The 17584-nt window shown below is 39.3% G+C and overlaps 1 pseudogene; it reads right to left on the reverse strand.

Annotated features, from left to right (window-relative positions):
* Positions 1-463: 463 nt before the first annotated feature.
* LOC134213804 (uncharacterized) lies at positions 464-1017 on the reverse strand (annotated as a pseudogene).
* Between the last annotated feature and the right edge of the window lie 16567 nt (positions 1018-17584).

Raw genomic sequence — 17584 nt, forward strand, 5'->3', positions numbered from 1 at the left:
AAAATGAAGTAAAAAGGGCTTGATCAGGTATTATCAATTATTAATAATGAAATTATTTAGCTTACCTCGCTTCGTCCTCGGATTAGCCGTTTTTTCCGAGCCGTCTCCAGGCAGCCATTTTGATATTTGGAAAAATAGCTTTCCATTGTGCGCATTTATATTTTATGTGCCGGTAATAATTTATCAGCTATTTGTCACTGCACATAAAATTCATTGCCAGATCAAATAAAGTATAAATAAACCACCATTATATTGTATGAATTTAGTTCTTAAGTATCAATGTTCACTAATCAAATTCAAATGCTGCCCATAAGATGGAGCTAAAGCCAGCCGAATCGTTTCTATATGATTACCGCACATAAAAAATAATGAAGATTTGATCTCAGTGTAGGTTTTTCTTCTGTTCTTTTTGTATTTTTGTGGTGGGTTTGTTGCAGGGTGTTCAATAGTTCTCACTTTCTGTTCAGATGTGTATCTTGTTGGAATTTAGAAACAGATCTTCTTAATTTTTTCCCGTAGAATATTTTGGAGGGGCTTCATGTATTCTAACGCTGGGTAGTCTACTCTGCTATGGCTGTACTTTGGGCACACGTACAGAATGTGTTGTAGGTCTTCCGTGGTGTCGAACCATTCGCACTGATCATCAATCTCCCACCCCCACTTAAATCTTTTGTCTTTAGTTAGGCAGTGGCCGGTTCTAATTCTGTTTAGTGTTTTTAGTTGTTCTGGGTTTAGTGCAAGGTTTTTGTTCCATATGGGTTGTTCGAGAATTGGATAGTGCCAGTTTCCTTTCTCTTCCGAAAGTGTCTTGTACTTCTTAGTCCCATTCTTCCCATACTTCATATTTGCTTACTACCAGGGCATCGTTCATCGTTATTCCGTTGAAATAGGTTTGGGGTTCTCTTGATTTGGCTACGCATTCTGGATTCGGATTGCGTTGCCCCGGGTACCATAGAATTCTTTGTAGATTTCTGCTACGATGTAGTTTTCTTCCTATGTTTGCTGGTTGAGTAGCATGTCACATGTATTTCTAGAGTCCGTGAGGATCACTGCCTTTTTGTAGCCTTTTTCCTTTATCAACTCCACTGCTTTAAGAATCCCTAGTAGCTCGGCATTCGTGATGGTGAAATTCTTGTTAATACCTTCACTAATTACTGTTCTGTCGGTTTCGTCGAAAACTGCAAATGCAGTACCTGTGGCTGTTTTGGAGGCATCGGTATAGACTTTGTTGTGTTGTTGGTATGTTGACTGCATTTTCTCTCGGAAAAGCGCTTGCCACAGTGCCGTAATTCCACGATTCTTCTTTGGTTGGTCCTCCGATAATTTTGTCCTTATGATCCTATCAATCTCCACTCTTGTCCTGTCAGTGCAGTGTCCACTCCTTTGACCAGGTTCCATAGCTGCCTGGCAGGTGTGGATTCGTCGATTTTCTCAGTTAGTCCTCTCACATACGTTCGTTTCGTCTTCCTTACTTCTTTCTTGAAAAGAGCTCGTTCATGCTTTAGAAAGATTAAGCTGGATTTCGTTTTGTTCCGGTTGTAGTTTCGGAGTGCATCTCTCTTTGCAGCATACAATTCTCCGACAATTCTCGTCCACCATTGTTTGAGAAAGTTGATTTTTTTTTGTTCTTGAATGTGTAAGAAGAGGCTTTGCCGCTTCGATCGTTTTAACCATTTCTTCAGGGCTATACAAGACCTGTGGACTGATGCTGTTTAATTCCTCGATCAATTTATTTTTATTGATTTTGGTGAAGGTTTTTTCGTTTTTTTGGGATTTCATGACTAATTTCTAGGCGGATGGTCATATGTGTGCTACCAAATTCCTCTTCTTGTACTGTCCAGTTTGTTTTTCTCACCAGACCCGTAGTTGTGAGTGTGAGGTCGATTGCTGAATCTCTACCACCTGGTGCGTTGATCATAGTTGGTGTTCCGTCGTTGAGTAGGACCAGACTCGATTGGTCAATCAAGCTACGCAGAAGTTCACCGCGGCTGCATGCTGGGAATTCTGGGCTCCATGAAGAATGATGCGCGTTGAAGTCTGCCCCTATAATCACCTCGCCATTTGGTTTGTTAACCAATTCTAAAAAGGTTTCAAGTTCTGTCTTGTATTTGTTCGATGGTCCTTTTGTGGGTGGTAGGTAGACCGATATGAGAAAGACGGGGTCGAAACCTCTCGTTATTTTTACACCAACTGCTTCGAGTGATCTGAAGTCTGGGAAGGAAAGAATTTCGAATCCGATGTCCTCGCTAATTAGTATTCCAACACCGCCGTATCCTTCCAGACGTCTGCGGGAGATAAGTTGATAATGTTTGAAGTAGAAGGGCTCTTTGTCCTTTAGCCAAATTTCTTGTAGCAAAGCTGCTTTAGTGTTGTTAGAGGTCATGCATGTATAGAGTTCTTCTTTTTTCTCGGTTGCTCGTATGCTTTGAATGTTGGGTTGGATGATTTTGAAAGTTGTACGGTCCATTGGTTCGGTTGAGTGAATTATTCTGTTGTTTCGTGTCTTGTGTTCCCTCTTGGATTACTCTTTGTAGCTCCATGCTGACCTCGATCAGCAGCTCATCCGTCTCGATTTCTGTTCAAGGTTGTTGGATCCTATGGCTCAACTTCCTCTGTATTTCAATTATTGCTTCCAGTCCTAGTTGAGGTTGACACAGACGTAGGACATCTTGCCTCAATCGTGCCAGGAACTTCTCGATTTCTGTGACCCTATGAGGATTTCCCCTCACAACAGCACTGTAGCTTTCCCTGGGATTCAACTGAGTACATTGGGTGAATTGCTCCGGTGTGTCGTTTCTCGGCCCATTTGTACCTCCTCCCCTCATTAATCTTTTTGGGCGCGTGCCAAAGAGTATGTGTTGTGTTGGAGTAAGAGCGCATACTTCGGGGAAGTCTGATTTGTCTATCAATCCTTCGAAACGGTTTTGCGTCTTTGGGTACAACTTTTCAGCTTCACCATACGGCACCTGGTTAGTTTGCATTTCCTTCACGATATTTTTTCTTCTTTCCGTATCTGGAAATGTATTGCTATTTGATGCGTGTTCTTGTTTACAGTTGACGCAGAAGGGGAGGGGGGGGTCTCGCATTCACCGTCGGGATGGTGCTCCTGCCCACAGATCCTTCATTTTGGTTTACCGGCACATCTTTTTTTTGAGTTGTCCGAATTTACAGCATGTCGAACACTGTTTTACTGGGAAAATGTACATTTCCGCCAAAAATGTTCACCGATCTTGGTATCTCAGTACCTTGAACGGTAACTTTTATGTTTCGGGAAGGTTTCAGCTGTCCTTGTTCGTCTTTCCTCAGCATCCGTTCGACTTTGTGCACCGCGAACTGCGCGGCAATTTCGTTTATCAGTTCCTCGTCAGAGAAATCCAAAGGAATTTTGGGAACGAAGCAGATGGTTTGGTTTTGAACTTTTGGGGTGTAAGGTGTGAGGTTTCTTGCCGCCAAATTTATTTTCGATTTTATATCATCCAGTTGCTATTTGAATCGGAACTTTCCAATTTTTGAAATTTCCTTGCACTTCCGGAATCCAGAGTCCACCAAAAAACTTCCTACTGGAGCTGGGTGTTGTGGGATTGGTTCCTCGTACTTCAATGGCTCCAGGAAGAATACATCTGTAGATGGTGCCGGCTGTTCACTTGCTTGTCTTGTCACTTTTGTTCTTGGATTCTTTGACCTTGTGATTTCCTCTGATTTTGGGTTTCGTGGTGGCACTCACTGTTTGCCTCGTCATCATTCTTTTGCTATAATTTTTTCCTAATTTTTTTTTCCTTGTAGAGGATTAGCATAACAATAAAATAAAACGAAAATAACTGTTCCTTGACTTACGTTTGCTTATTTACGTACAGACCTATACAGACTAGATAGAAGTAATGAAAAAGAATCGAACGAACTAGAGACAAAACAAAATATGAAAAATTGACATTTTCTCCGATTGCTGTGATTCGGGTAAATATGTTTTTAGCATTGAGCGTCGTTGACTTTTGAATGGAACAGAATGGAAAAGAAACTATGTGTAGGGTTGATGTCCCAGATGAGCTTTTGACGTAAAAGGTGAAATAAACCACTGATGAAAGGGAAAATAGTGTGCGAAGTAATTCTATATACAAGTACATTATTTTAACTGTATGTGTGTGCGCAAGATGAGTTTGAGCTAAAAATAAGTTGTGTTCTTCTACAAATTGATCTTGAAAATTAGACCAATACAAAGGTAAATCATCCGATCGGGATAAAAATTTGAAAGAGTGAGTGAGGAAAGAGAATTGAGTACTTGAGCACATCATCGTCATTCAGAAATCTAGTTTTGGAGCGTACGGTCGATTTCTCCTAATCTTCGGAGTTTGAAAAATGGACGGTGAAAATTTGGATATTTACCACACTACTCTCAAAACATTATTATGCTATTATTTACACATATCCGACTATTTGCTTTTTATTTACAGTTTCTTTTATTTAAAACTTCTATTTACACTTTCCTAACTACTAGTTATACTATTTATACTTCTCTTAATTGCTAATTTACTATTTACACTTCTCCTAACTGTTTTTAAACTATTAACAGGATTTTGTTCTCTATTTATTAACAACTTTCTCACTAATGTCTTAATTTCTAAGATTGTTATCTAAGCGGTGGTATAGGATTTTTTCCACTAGCGTTTGGAGGTTAGGTCGGAAAAAAACCGAGAGAAAAAACTTAGCTTCCCGCGTCTAAAATACGACAAATCCTTCGGGAAAATGGTACGGCCCAACGATTTATAGTTTACTAGCTGGATTTTCGCGACGAACGACAAAATTTCACCGTAAAACGTACGAAAAATGGGTTTTTCTTCCGGCACGTGACTTTTCTCGCGACCGACCGCTGCACATCATTCACACAGAGGTTTACTTATGTTTTTCTAGGGCGTACAGAATTTGCTGATTCGCTTCGCTTTTTTGCACTTTTTCGGAAATATTTTTGGCTACGAAAACGTTTGCGTATCCAACCAACTCATCTCATCGTGATTCCATTGTGTCCGTTTGTCCATGTCGTGTATGATCGTTGCGTTGCATTGTTCGGTTGCCATTAATCTAGGTAACGTTGGAGGAATGCCTCCGAGAAGAGCAAGTTGTCACTCGTCATCAGGCAGCGCTGACGGTAAGGCGCGTACCCCAGAACGCCACCGTATGGGCTGCGGATCCGGCGACTGACGCAAAGGGACTGGGAATCGAACCCATGACTATTCGCTTATAAGGCGAAAGTGCAGCCAACTACGCTACGGGACCCGTTTGCGCATCGTCCGGTGTTAAAATTTGATGAAAAAAATTTTCATCATCTGAAAAAAATCCTAGTCCCAAAAATGTTCTAAAAGAAAAAATCTTCTTCAATTTTCTTCATTTTTTTTTTGAAATAACATCAGATCTCGACGTTAAAAGTCATTTGGCATCAAAAACAAAAATCCGATTCTCGACTCTTCCTTTGGTCCGGTTAAGCTCATATTTTGGGGTAATAAAACTTGTAAGCAATGTCGTTTTTCGAAATTCGATGACAAAATTTTCCTCATACATCACACTTTGCGGGACACTTTTCAGCGCTGGACAAATGGTGATACCATGCGACTATCCCGCGAAATGCGAGACGTCTGGTCACTTTAACCACTTGAGTCATCATTGCCACCATTACGATGACGATAAAATCATTTTTTTTAGACTTTTTGAGATTTTCTTTAAACGATGAACAATTGAATTCGCACTTTGATTCGCACTACCGCATAATGTAAGGCGAAGATTTATTCTAACCCTTCCGTTACCAACCCCCTTTTGAAAACGAAAATAAAATTCTTTTTGGCTGTAATTTTTTTGTTTTTTGAAAAAAAATTTTCGCAACTTTCATCAAAAGAAGTGGAATTTATTCAAGTTTCATTGGATCTATGCACTTTTAAGACGAGTCACTTGATACCGGAGTTATTCCGGATTAAAAATGGGTGTTCGTTTTTGGCCATATGCCAGAACGCATACTTCGGAAATTATTATTTTAGATATTTTGAATAGACCTGTGCGCCGGTCATGTAATCGGCGGCGGCGGCGTGGTGGTCACTTTTGCTCCGGCGGCGTCACGGCGGCGCGCCGTTGGATTTTATCGGCGGCGGCGTGAACCGGCGTGGATGAAAAAATCAATGGCAAAAAAAAAACAATGAAAGAATTTCTGGAGGAAACCGGGATTTTTTAAAATTCTAATCTATATAATAAACATGAAATGGTCTGTGTTCGTATCGGCAAAACTCTAAAACGGCTGGATGGATTTTCTGCAGCAGATATGTTCGTTAAGGTATCCGACGGGTTTATATAATATTTCTTCTTACGAAAATCACGAGTAAGGTTGAGAAAATAGTGAAATAGAAGAGGTACTGCTAATACATCAACGATAAATTATTTAATGTTTTGATTCCAAACTCCGAGTCTACGTCAAGTTTAATAATAGAATTTCTCAGAAAATGAAAAACAAAGAATAAGATAAAGTTTTTTTCCAATATTCTTCTGAAAATTATTTTTTTCGGACTTTTTTTAAAGCATTCACATGTAATACGGAGACATTTTCAAATCTAAAATGGATATTAACACTATATTGCTGATTGTGCATCTTTAATTGCTAATGCCTTCTGCAAATAAATGAAAGTAATTATTGTAATCAAATTTTTATTCATTTTATTCATTCTATTATTTTCATCAGTGTAGTTGATTTTTTTGGCTGGCGAATCAGAACTGTTATAGTATAACCATGTTTAATGTACGTGTCGTTTAGTACCAAGCATGGTCAGTCTTATAACATGACTCGTACCCATCCCGGGATCATGTGGATTATGAAACCAATCACCTGGATGAGCAGACCAAATCTCTCTAATTTTATTCTTCTTCGTCCACAACCGCTGTCCTCGCTGCCTCAGCCATCATCGGCCTCTAGCCTCTAGTGAACTCCGAGCGATGCGATGGGCGATTGCATCCATCGCAACCAACACCACTGCATCCGACCATCATCAAGCACAGATTGACAAAAAAAATGCGCCCACGAACGAACGAAACAAAAAATGCGCGAGCAAAAAGCACGTCAGTACGCGCTGCTGTCACAAATTGTAATGACTCGCACACGGCAGGCACTGCTTCTTTTATACACAAAAAAATCTTGCGGTGGACCTGAAGGCCCGTGAATCACAGCATTCTGATATCCTTGTTAGGAATGCACGGGATTGGGAACATATGAAATTTTTGCTGGCTTTGACAAGAGTTGAAATTTTCAATAGCTTATCGATAATATTGTTAAGTTTCGATGAAATTAACAAATTGCTGGAGAGTGTCCGAGTCGTTTGATATATAAATCTTCAAAATCTATCGAAAGATAAAGGCACTAGTAATGTTCGAAATCTTCCCTTTCTGCGTAACGCTCTCGATTTCCAAAAATCTAAATGACACCAAGTACAGTAAAGAAAGACATGTGCAGTTTAAAACACGCATTTCCGCCTACTATGCAGGAGAACGTCTGCCGGGTCGACTATTATTTATTTATTTATTCAGACTAAGGCCGAAGTGGCCTGTGCGGTATATAAGAGTCTTCTCCATTCGGCTCGGTCCATGGCTACACGTCGCCAACCACGCAGTCTACGGAGGGTCCGCAAGTCATCGGAATGTCCGCAAGCCGGGTCGACTAGTTACTTATAAATTTCATTCCTTGAGAATCTAGCAATAACATTCAGCAGTTCGTATGTGGTACAAACCAGAGCGTTAATGAATAAATTAAATTTGTTATGAATGATTAAATGAATGGTTAAATTTGTTATGATTAAATCATTCAACTCTATGATTAAAGATTATGATTAATGATTTATTCATTTTTGACAATGATTAATGATTATGATTAATGATTATGCTTAATGATTATGATTAACGATTATGATTAATGAATAAAACAATTGGAGTATGATTAACGATTAACGATCGTGATTAAATGTTGACACAATATGTATATGATTAATGATTAACGATTGACATGATTAATGATTAATGGTTATGAATAATCAAATTGAATGATTTGCATAGTGATCAATAATCAAGTAGCCTTTCTACCAAATTGGGTTATTAAAAGGTATAAAAATGCTATGATTATGATTAAAGATTAATGAATAAAAGCATTGAATGCATTGATTAACATTGATGATTAATGAATAAACTATAAACAGTTATGAATATGATTAAAGATTAGTGATTAAATGTAAAATTCTATGATTAACGAGTAGTGATTAATGATTAAATCATATTTTTTGCATGATTATGATTAATGAATAATGATTAAATAACCCATTAATCATTAATCATGATTAAATCTATGATTAATCACTAATGCTCTGCGGTACAAACATAGCCTTTTGTAAGAGACTAATAACTATCTCTTAGATGGAAGCAAGGCACTCTCCAACAGAAGACATTTGCCCTAGCCACGTCCTTGCGAATGCTGAAGAAGGGGAAAGATTTTTAGCTGGACACCTTCTTACGAAAGATGTAGAGATTTCTACCCGAGCAACACACATGTTGTAAATCAGTTGATGATACTCATATATGATCAAATTTGGTCATATATGAGTTATTGCAACCAAATCAACGTGAATTGTGCTGCTAGGGTACTCATATAGGTGCCACGGGGCTGAGCTCGTCTTGGTAAAACCCTATGAGAATTTCTGCGAAAAAACATGTAGGTATTTTAGGTAAAATTCCTTGAATCATTTTCAAAGGGATTCCTAAAGGACTTTTCGAGAGAATTCTTGAAGTAATGTTCAAAAGAGTTTTTGAAGGCATTTCCATTTTTAAAATTTTTGAAGTAATTTCCTGAAGAACTTAGGGAACCGAAAGAATTCTTGAAGAAAAATCAGAAGGAACCTTTTAAAGAAATTTTGGAAAAATCCCCACAAACATTTAAGGTCACTCCTGACGGAATCCAAGATAAAAAGTGCTCGTGTTTTCGGGGGCACACCACTCGGTCAGAGGCGGCGCACAACTGTCATTTTTGTTGATTTAGCTTTGCTACGTCGCAGCATGCGTGAAATAATAAAAATGACAGTTGTGCGTTGCTTCCGTATCGAGTGGTGTGTCCCCGAAAACGCGAGCACTTTTTATCTTGGATTCAGTCAGGAGTGAACTTAAAAAAAATTCTCAAAGAATTTCCGAATTCATCCCAAAGGCAGTTTTTGAAGGTATTGCTAAAGAAATTTTCAAAGGTGTTTCGAAGAAATTTTCGAAAAAATTTCCGGAGGAGGTCCTCGAAAAAAATCACATGAAATGGAGAATGTTGCAAAGAAATCCTGAGGGAAATGGCCAAAAATTTCTTCCAGTAGTTACCAAACATACTGGAATTGTCCAAAGATTACCTGGAGAATCTCCCAATGAATTGCTTAAGGTAGCTCTGAAGGAAGTCCTATGGAGATTTCAGGAAAAAATGTCAAGGAGCTTGCTAAGGAATTTCTAAGAAATTTCCGAAGGAATTTCTTTAAAAAAAATCCGAAGGAATTCCTAAATAAATGTTCCGAAGCCCCAAATTAATTTCCGAAAAAAATTCTTAGCAAATTTTCAATGCCTAAAGAAATTTCAAAAGGAATCTGTAAATGAATTCTAAAAGAATTTTTTAGAGATTTTTTGGAGAAATTCTAAACTTCGAAGGAACTTTTTCTGTAGATATTTCAAAGGAAATTTGTGAAGGATTTTTGGAAGGTATATTCGAAGGGAATTACTGAAGAATTTCTAGAGGATTCTACGAAGCAATTCCTGATGAAATTTGCTAAGGAATTTCTAAAAAAAATCCTAGAGGAAGTTCTTACTTAAAGGATTCCTGAGGGAAGTTCTGGAATATTTCATAGAAACCCTTTGAATTTTTGGAGGAATATCTTGAAAAATTTCAACATTTATTTAAATTCTAGAAAAATATCCTTGAAAAATTCGGCCGATTTTCCGAAGAAATCCCTGGAGGAATTTCTGAACGACGTCTTGACGGAATGTTCAATGGAAATCTCGAAAAAAAAAATAAGATTGTCGGAAGCTCTTTCAGGAGTTGCTTTAAAAAATCGGAAATTATTTTAGCAACTTATTAAGGAATTCGTAAGGAATTTTCCAAGGTTTTCCTTTACAAATTTCTGAAGGAATATGTGGAGGAAATTCCGAACTAAACCCTGGATGAAATTCCGAAAGACTCTCTGGAATTCGATTCCGGAGGAGTTTTGTAGACCTCCTCGAGGCGATTTCCGAGGAAATTACCAGACGAAAATCCAAAGGAATTTCTGGAGGAAATTGGGTTGTTTTGGGGTATACATGTTTTTACATATTTTGAATCTGCATAAAAACTGAGCCTAACTTCAATTTTCAGAATTTTTTCAGCCCCGGAACTATCTTTTATTTGCTTTTTTAATTTATATGGGACTGAAAATTTGTTCTTGTGCTGCATTGGCCAACTGTCATTCTATGAATGTTAGCGTCATTCTATCGATTAAAATGACATATTGTTTGCTATACAGAAATGTAAATAAAAGGTTCACAAACAAATTAAAAATATATTGGAGTTCAGAAAAGCATGCTCTTTATCTTAAACTATAAAAAACCTCATATTTTCTCTGCTGAACAACCCAATTGCGGATAGAACAAGTTCTGAAGAATTCCTTTAGGAAAACTAAGAAGAAATTCTTTACGCTATATCTTGAGGAATTTATTTAAGGAATTCACGGAGTAATTGGCAAAGAAATTCCAAAACGAGAAATTCTCATATAAATTTTCAAAAGCATTGCTTTAAAAATGAAGGATGTCCTTAGCAATTTTGGAGAAACTCCTAACCCCTTAAGGAGTCTTCGAAGGAATTCCCAACGGAATTTTCGTAGGAATTCCAGTTTCGTATGCATTCTTTAAAAAAATCCGAATGAAATTCTCAAAGGATTTTCTGAAGAAACCGGTAATGGAAATTCTGAAGAAATCGTTAGGAATTTCGTACGGAATTTTCGATAGAATACATAAAGAATACATAAAGGAATATCTGAAGGAATTCCCAATGAAACTTCTTTATTTATTTCCGAAGTAATTTCTGGAATATTTTCCAAAGGAATCCCTGGAATCTCAAATGAATGTCGAAACGGTACTTCTTAAAATATTCTCAGGAATTCCAGGAATTGGAAGTTTTTGAAGAAACATTTCCTGGAATTTCCATTATAGTAAAACAATTTAATAGTAAACAATTTCTAAAAAATTAAACCAAATTCAAATTTCGTAATGTTTGAAGCTATCTGTGGTTTTCATACTCAAAAATTGATTTAAAATTTAAAATTGGTTATCCGAGACACAAAGGAAATATTATCAGGATAATGAATGTTCTACTAAACTTGATATTCCTGAGCTGTTATGATTTGCCTACAACAATGCCAGATCCTAAAATAATTGGGGAGGAGCTTTGGGCATGTATCCAGGCCCTCACAAAAGCATATGTACCACAACAAATATATTTTGCGAGTCACCTACAAGTTTAGGTGCCCGACAGAATGAGGCTTTGACTTAGACGAATTCCAAAAACCAGTTAAACAATTTATGTATTATTTTACTAGATAAAGCATCATTCAAACTCTCAATCTAATCAACCAACTAATTCATTAACCAAGATAATACATGTCACTACATCGACTTAAAGACACCATCCCGAGCAGCACAAGTCAGACTAAAATGGTTGCAGCAACTTGATAGTGACCAAATCTAGTCGCATATCCGTTGCAGTAATCTATGTGGGACATGTGTGCTACTTGGGATCGCTTGAAGTAGATTTGAAATTGAATTGTGACGAATTCCACCTTAACATCATTCATGAATTGTCATAAGACAAGTTTAGTACTTTTCCAATCACGTTGTATTGCTTTAGAGATACGTATTTTGACCTCAACTGTTAGGCCATCTTCAGTGTCTCGTTAGTTATTCTCGTTAGTTAGCTATTAGTCATCGGCGTGGCAAAATTATGACCGGCGGCGCGCCGACCCAAAATCGTCGGCGGCGGTGGCGTGACTAAAATCACCGGCGGCGACACACAGGTCTAATTTTGAAGAGAAACTACGCATAAACTATACCAAATTTGATCGGTCCGAAATATGGCCTGTATTCCGGAATCTGGACGTTCCACTGGAACCTGTTACGAGGTCACTTCACGGAAATAGGCGAATACCATCATGTGACCCATCAAACTCCATGGTTTCAAAAGTTATGGTATTCTATGGAAGTCTTGTACTTCATGGACTGCATTTGAACGGATTGGATTGCACATTCACTCATCAAATCCGGTGGAACGTCTGGATTCCGGAATACAGGCCATATTTTGGACTAATCAAATTTCCTGATCAAATTTGGTATAGTTTATGCGTCCGTTCCAATTAAAATATCTAAAATAATAATTTCCGACGTATGCGTTCTGGCATATGGCCAAAATCTAACACCCATATTAAATCCGGAATAACTACACAGCAAAAAAAATATTAATATGCTGCTACGTAAATCTTTGGAACGTACGTAAAAATCCGACGTAAAACCTGATTTAATGTTTTTCACATCATAACCAATGCTTTACTACATAGCCCAAGGTAGAATCAAATCGGTGACAAGATTTCTTCACTTACGTAAAACGAACATAAAATTCTGTGCTTTTAGTGGTATTTGATTACATTCGAAACTATGCACATCATGCTGGGTCACAATTACACAGAATATTACCTTCAATGAATTTCATATTGCGCGTAATTGATGTAATAGAGAATGACAAAACTCGGCGACCGCGAGCGAAAACAGGCGAGAAAAAGAAAGAAAAATAACTGCAGTCGGTCGCCGGTCGGCATTGTTTCAGTTTGTTGACATTTTGTTTGCCAGTGAGGAGGCACAGAAAAGCCACGGCAACAAATATGGCCAAATATACCTGGATCAGATTCCTTTTTCCCAACTGCGCATCGGTACCAAACACCAAGAGTTTTGTCAATCCATTTCGCAAAAATGTATCTCACAACGGGTACCGTGCATCGGAACGAATAAGACGACTCATCTGGTAAGTAAAAATGTTATAAGCGAAAATATGAAATCTACCCAATGCCTATTATCATATTTACTAGTGAAATCTTCTTTCGTATTGCAGATTTAACAATCCGTAAACCATAGAATCCGGATTTTCCTGAACCACCATTGACGTCGGATGTGAAGGAATGCCAAAATTCAGGTGATCATGCTAACAAGAATTCCGGCACCAAATTTGGAAAATTAAATTGCACAGGTAAGGAAGATTCTGATCGACGTATCAATTAAGCCGGTGCAAATCTGATTCATACCCAATCATAATTTTTGCAGACAAAACTTTCGGTGGATTCGGAAGCACCTCTTCTGCTGGGACTGTGACACAAAAACAATATTCGCAGGAACAGGTATGGCCCGCATAGATGCCCAGAAAGTGCCTATGGAAAACATGAATGATGGGCCGGTATTAACGGATTCACAAAAGAGAAATATCGGGTACGTATTCAGAAGGAGATGTGACTTTGTCAGGAAATATTCAAACGTTGATCTATCCAATCTGACAAACCATTATCACACACGGTAGGGGGAGACTTCGTTTACCTGTTACCTGTGGTTTTGTTTTGAATGCACAGTAAAAAATAAAAAGTAATATCACATCAGATTTGATGCACATCATCGCCGTCGTAAATATAATGTTTTATTACATCTGAATGCCGTAACAAAAAATTTGACGTACTTGATATTTCGTTTTCAAATTGAAGCAATGTAATTCATTTTCGACGTAATATTTTCAATGTAGCTGAAAAAACGACGTAAAAACAGGCCAGGATTAATCCCGCTTTCGGCAGCGGTTTAGGGGTATTCGGATTTTTTTTCTTTCATGCACTAAAACTCATTTTCAGATGACACAATTCCAAATTTATTCAAAACACACTTTTTGTATCCACAAATAGTATTGCCACAAATTTTGAATTTAAATTTTTTAATTTTGAATTTAAAATTTAAATTTTTCAACTTAATAACAACGATTATATTTAATATTTTATTTCTCAATTTTTAAATTCTTAGTTTTTAGTAGACCTGTGCGCCGTTTGAAAACTTATTGATAGCGGAATGATAGATCATTTTCAGACAGCGGCGGCGGCGTCAAAATTCCATCGGAAGTTCCTCCATGAATTTCTTTGGAAGTTCCTCCAGGAATTTCTTCGGAAGTTTCTCCGGAAATTCCTCCAGGAATTCCTCCGGAAGTTCCTCCAGGAATTCCTCCGGAAGTTTCTCCAGGAATTCCTCCGGAAGTTCATCCAGGAATTCCTTCGGAAGTTCCTCCAGGAATTCCTTCGGAAGTTCCTCCGGAAGTTTCTCCAGGAATTCCTCCGGAAGTTCCTCCAGGAATTCCTCCGGAAGTTCCTCCAGGAATTCCTCCGGAAGTTCCTCCAGAAATTCCTCCGGAAGTTCCTCCAGGAATTCTCTCGGATGTTCCTCCAAAAATTTATCTGGAATTTTCTCCAGCTATTTCTTCGAAAATCGCTCCATAATTCCTTTAGAAGTTTTTCTGGAACATCTTCAGAAGTTCCTACAAGAATGTTTTCGTATGTTCCTCCAGCAATTCCTCTGGAACTCGTCTAGAAATTCATCCAGACAATCCTTAGGAAATACCTACAGGAATTAATTTGTTAACTCTCCCAGGAATTCCTCTAGTAGTTCTATCGGAAGTCCTCCAGAAATTCCTTCACAATTTCCTTCAGCAATCCTATCGAGAGATTTTCTAGGAATTCTTTCGGAGGTTCATCCAGAAATTCCTCCGGAAGTTCATCCAGAAATTCCTCCGCAAGTTCCTCCAAGGGTTCCTTTCTGAGGAATTCCTGGAGGAACTTCCGGAGAAATTCCTAAAAGAACTTCATGGAGAAACTTCGGGAAAAAATCCTGGAGCGACTTCCGGGTGAATTTCTGGAGGAATTCCTGGAGATATTCCTGGAGGAACTTCAGGAGGAAATCTCGTAGGAAGCACTTCCGGAGGAATTCCTGATGCAACTTATGGAGGCATCCTTGGAATAACTTCCGTAAGAATTTCTGGATAAACTTCCGAAGAAATTCCTGGAAGAACTTCCGGGAAAATTACTGAAGAAACGTTCGGAGGAACTCCTGAAGGAACTTCCGAGGGAGCTGTTCGAGAAAATTGAGTAAGAATTGTTGACGAATCCTCTGGAGGAAATTCCAAAGGAATACCTTGAGAAATTTCCATAGGAATTCGTGGAGGTATTTGCAAAGGAATGTCTGGAAGAATTGATAATCAAACTTCCGGAGGAATTCCTGGAGGAGCTTCCGGAGGAATACCTGGAGCAGCTTCCGGAGGAATTCGTGGAGGAACTTCCGGAGTAATTCCTGGAGGAACTTCCGGAGGAATACCTAGGAGAACATCCAGAGGAATGCCTTGAGGAACTTCAGGAGGAATTCCTAAAGGAAGTTCCGGAGAAAGTCCTGGAGGAATTCCTGGAGGTGCTTCCGAAGAAATTCCAGGAAGAACTTCCGAAGGAATTCCTGGAGAAACTTCCGGAGGAATTCCTGGAGGAACTTCCGAAGGAATTCCTGGAGGAACTTCCGGAGGAAATCCTGGAGAAACTTCCGGAGGAATTCCTGGAGGAACTTCCGGAGGAATTCCTGGAGAAACTTCCGGAAGAATTCCTGGAGGAACTTCCGGAAGAATTCCTGGAGGAACTTCCGGATGAATTCCTGGAGGAACTTCCGAAGGAATTCCTGGAGAAAGTTCATGAGGAATTCCTAGAAGAACTTTCGAAAGAATTCCTGGAGGAACATCCGAAGGAAACCTGGAGGAACTCCCAAAGGAATCCCTGGAGGAACTTCCGAAGGACTTCCTGGAGAAACTTCCGAAGGAATTCCTGGAGGAACTTCCGAAGGAATTCCTGGACGAACTTCCGAAGGAATTCCTGGACGAACTTCCGAAGGAATTCTTGGAGGAACTTCCGAACGAATTCCTGAAGGAACTTCCGAATGAATTCCTGGAGGAACTTCCGAAGGACTTCCTGGAGAAACTTCCGAAGGAATTCCAGGAGGAACTTCCGAAGGAATTCCTGGACGAACTTCCGAAGGAATTCCTGGACGAACTTCCGAAGGAATTCTTGGAGGGACTTTCCGAAATAATTTCTGAAGGAACTTCCGAAGGAATTCCTGGAGAAACTTCCGAAGCAATTCCTAGAGGAGCTTCCGAAAGAATATCTGGAGGAACTTCCGAAGGAATTCCTGGACGAACTTCCGAAGGAATTCTTGGAGGAACTTCCGAACGAATTCCTGAAGGAACTTCCGAAGGAATTCCTGAAGGAACTTCCGAAGGAATTCCTGAAGGAACTTCCGAAGGAATTCCTGGAGGAACTTCCGAAGGAATTCCTAAAGGAACTTCCGAAGGAATTCATGGAGGGACTTCCGAAGGAATTCCTGGAGGAACTTCCGAAGGAATTCCTGGAAGAACTTCCGAAGGAATTCCTGGAGGAACTTCCGAAGGAATTCCTGGAAGAACTTCCGAAGGAATTCCTGGAGGAACTTCCGAAGGAATTCCTGTAGGAACTTCCGAAGGAATTCCTGGAGGAACTTCCGAAGGAATTCCTGGAGGAACTTCCGAAGGAATTCCTGGAGGAACTTCCGAATGAATTCCTGGAGGAACTTCCGAAGGAATTCCTGGAGAAACTTCCGAAGGAATTCCTGGAGGAACTCTGAAGAAATTCCTGGACGAACTTCCGAAGGAATTCCTGGACGAACTTCCGGAGGAATTCTTGGAGGAACTTCCGAACGAATTCCTGAAGGAACTTCCGAAGGAATTCCTGAAGGAACTTCCGAAGGAATTCCTGGAGGAACTTCCGAAGGAATTCCTGGAGGAACTTCCGAAGGAATTCCTAAAGGAACTTCCGAAGGAATTCTTGGAGGCACTTCCGAAGGAATTCCTGGAGGAACTTCCGAAGGAATTCCTGGAGGAACTTCCGAAGGAATTCCTGGAGGAACTTCCGAAGGAATTTCTGGAAGAACTTCCGAAGGAATTTCTGAAGGCATTTCTGAAGGAATTCCTGGAGGAACTTCCGGATAAATTCCTGAAGGAACCTGCAGGAACTTTCGAAGAAATTCCGGGAGGAACTTCTTTAAGAATTCCTAGGAGAACTTTCGAAAGAATTCCTGGAGGAACTTCCGAAGGAAACCTGGAGGAACTTCCGAAGGAAATCTCCGAAGGAACTTCCGAAGGAAATCTCCGAAGGAATTCCTGGAGGAACTTCCGAAAGAATTCCCGGAGGAACTTTCGAAGGAATTCCTGGAGAAACTTCCGAAGGAATTCCTAAAGGAACTTCCGAAGGAATTCCTAGAGGAATTTCCGAAGGAATTCCTGGAGGAACTGACGAAGGAATTCCTGGAGAAACTTCCGAAGGAATTCCTGGAGGAACTTCCGAAGGAATTCCTGGAGGAACTTCCAAAGGAATTCCTGGAGGAACTTCCAAAGGAATTCCTGGAGGAACTTCAGAAGGAAGTCCTGGAGGAACTTCCGAAG

The sequence above is a fragment of the Armigeres subalbatus genome, chromosome 1, assembly GCF_024139115.2.
Source record: "Armigeres subalbatus isolate Guangzhou_Male chromosome 1, GZ_Asu_2, whole genome shotgun sequence".
Classification (NCBI taxonomy): Eukaryota; Metazoa; Arthropoda; class Insecta; order Diptera; family Culicidae; genus Armigeres; species Armigeres subalbatus.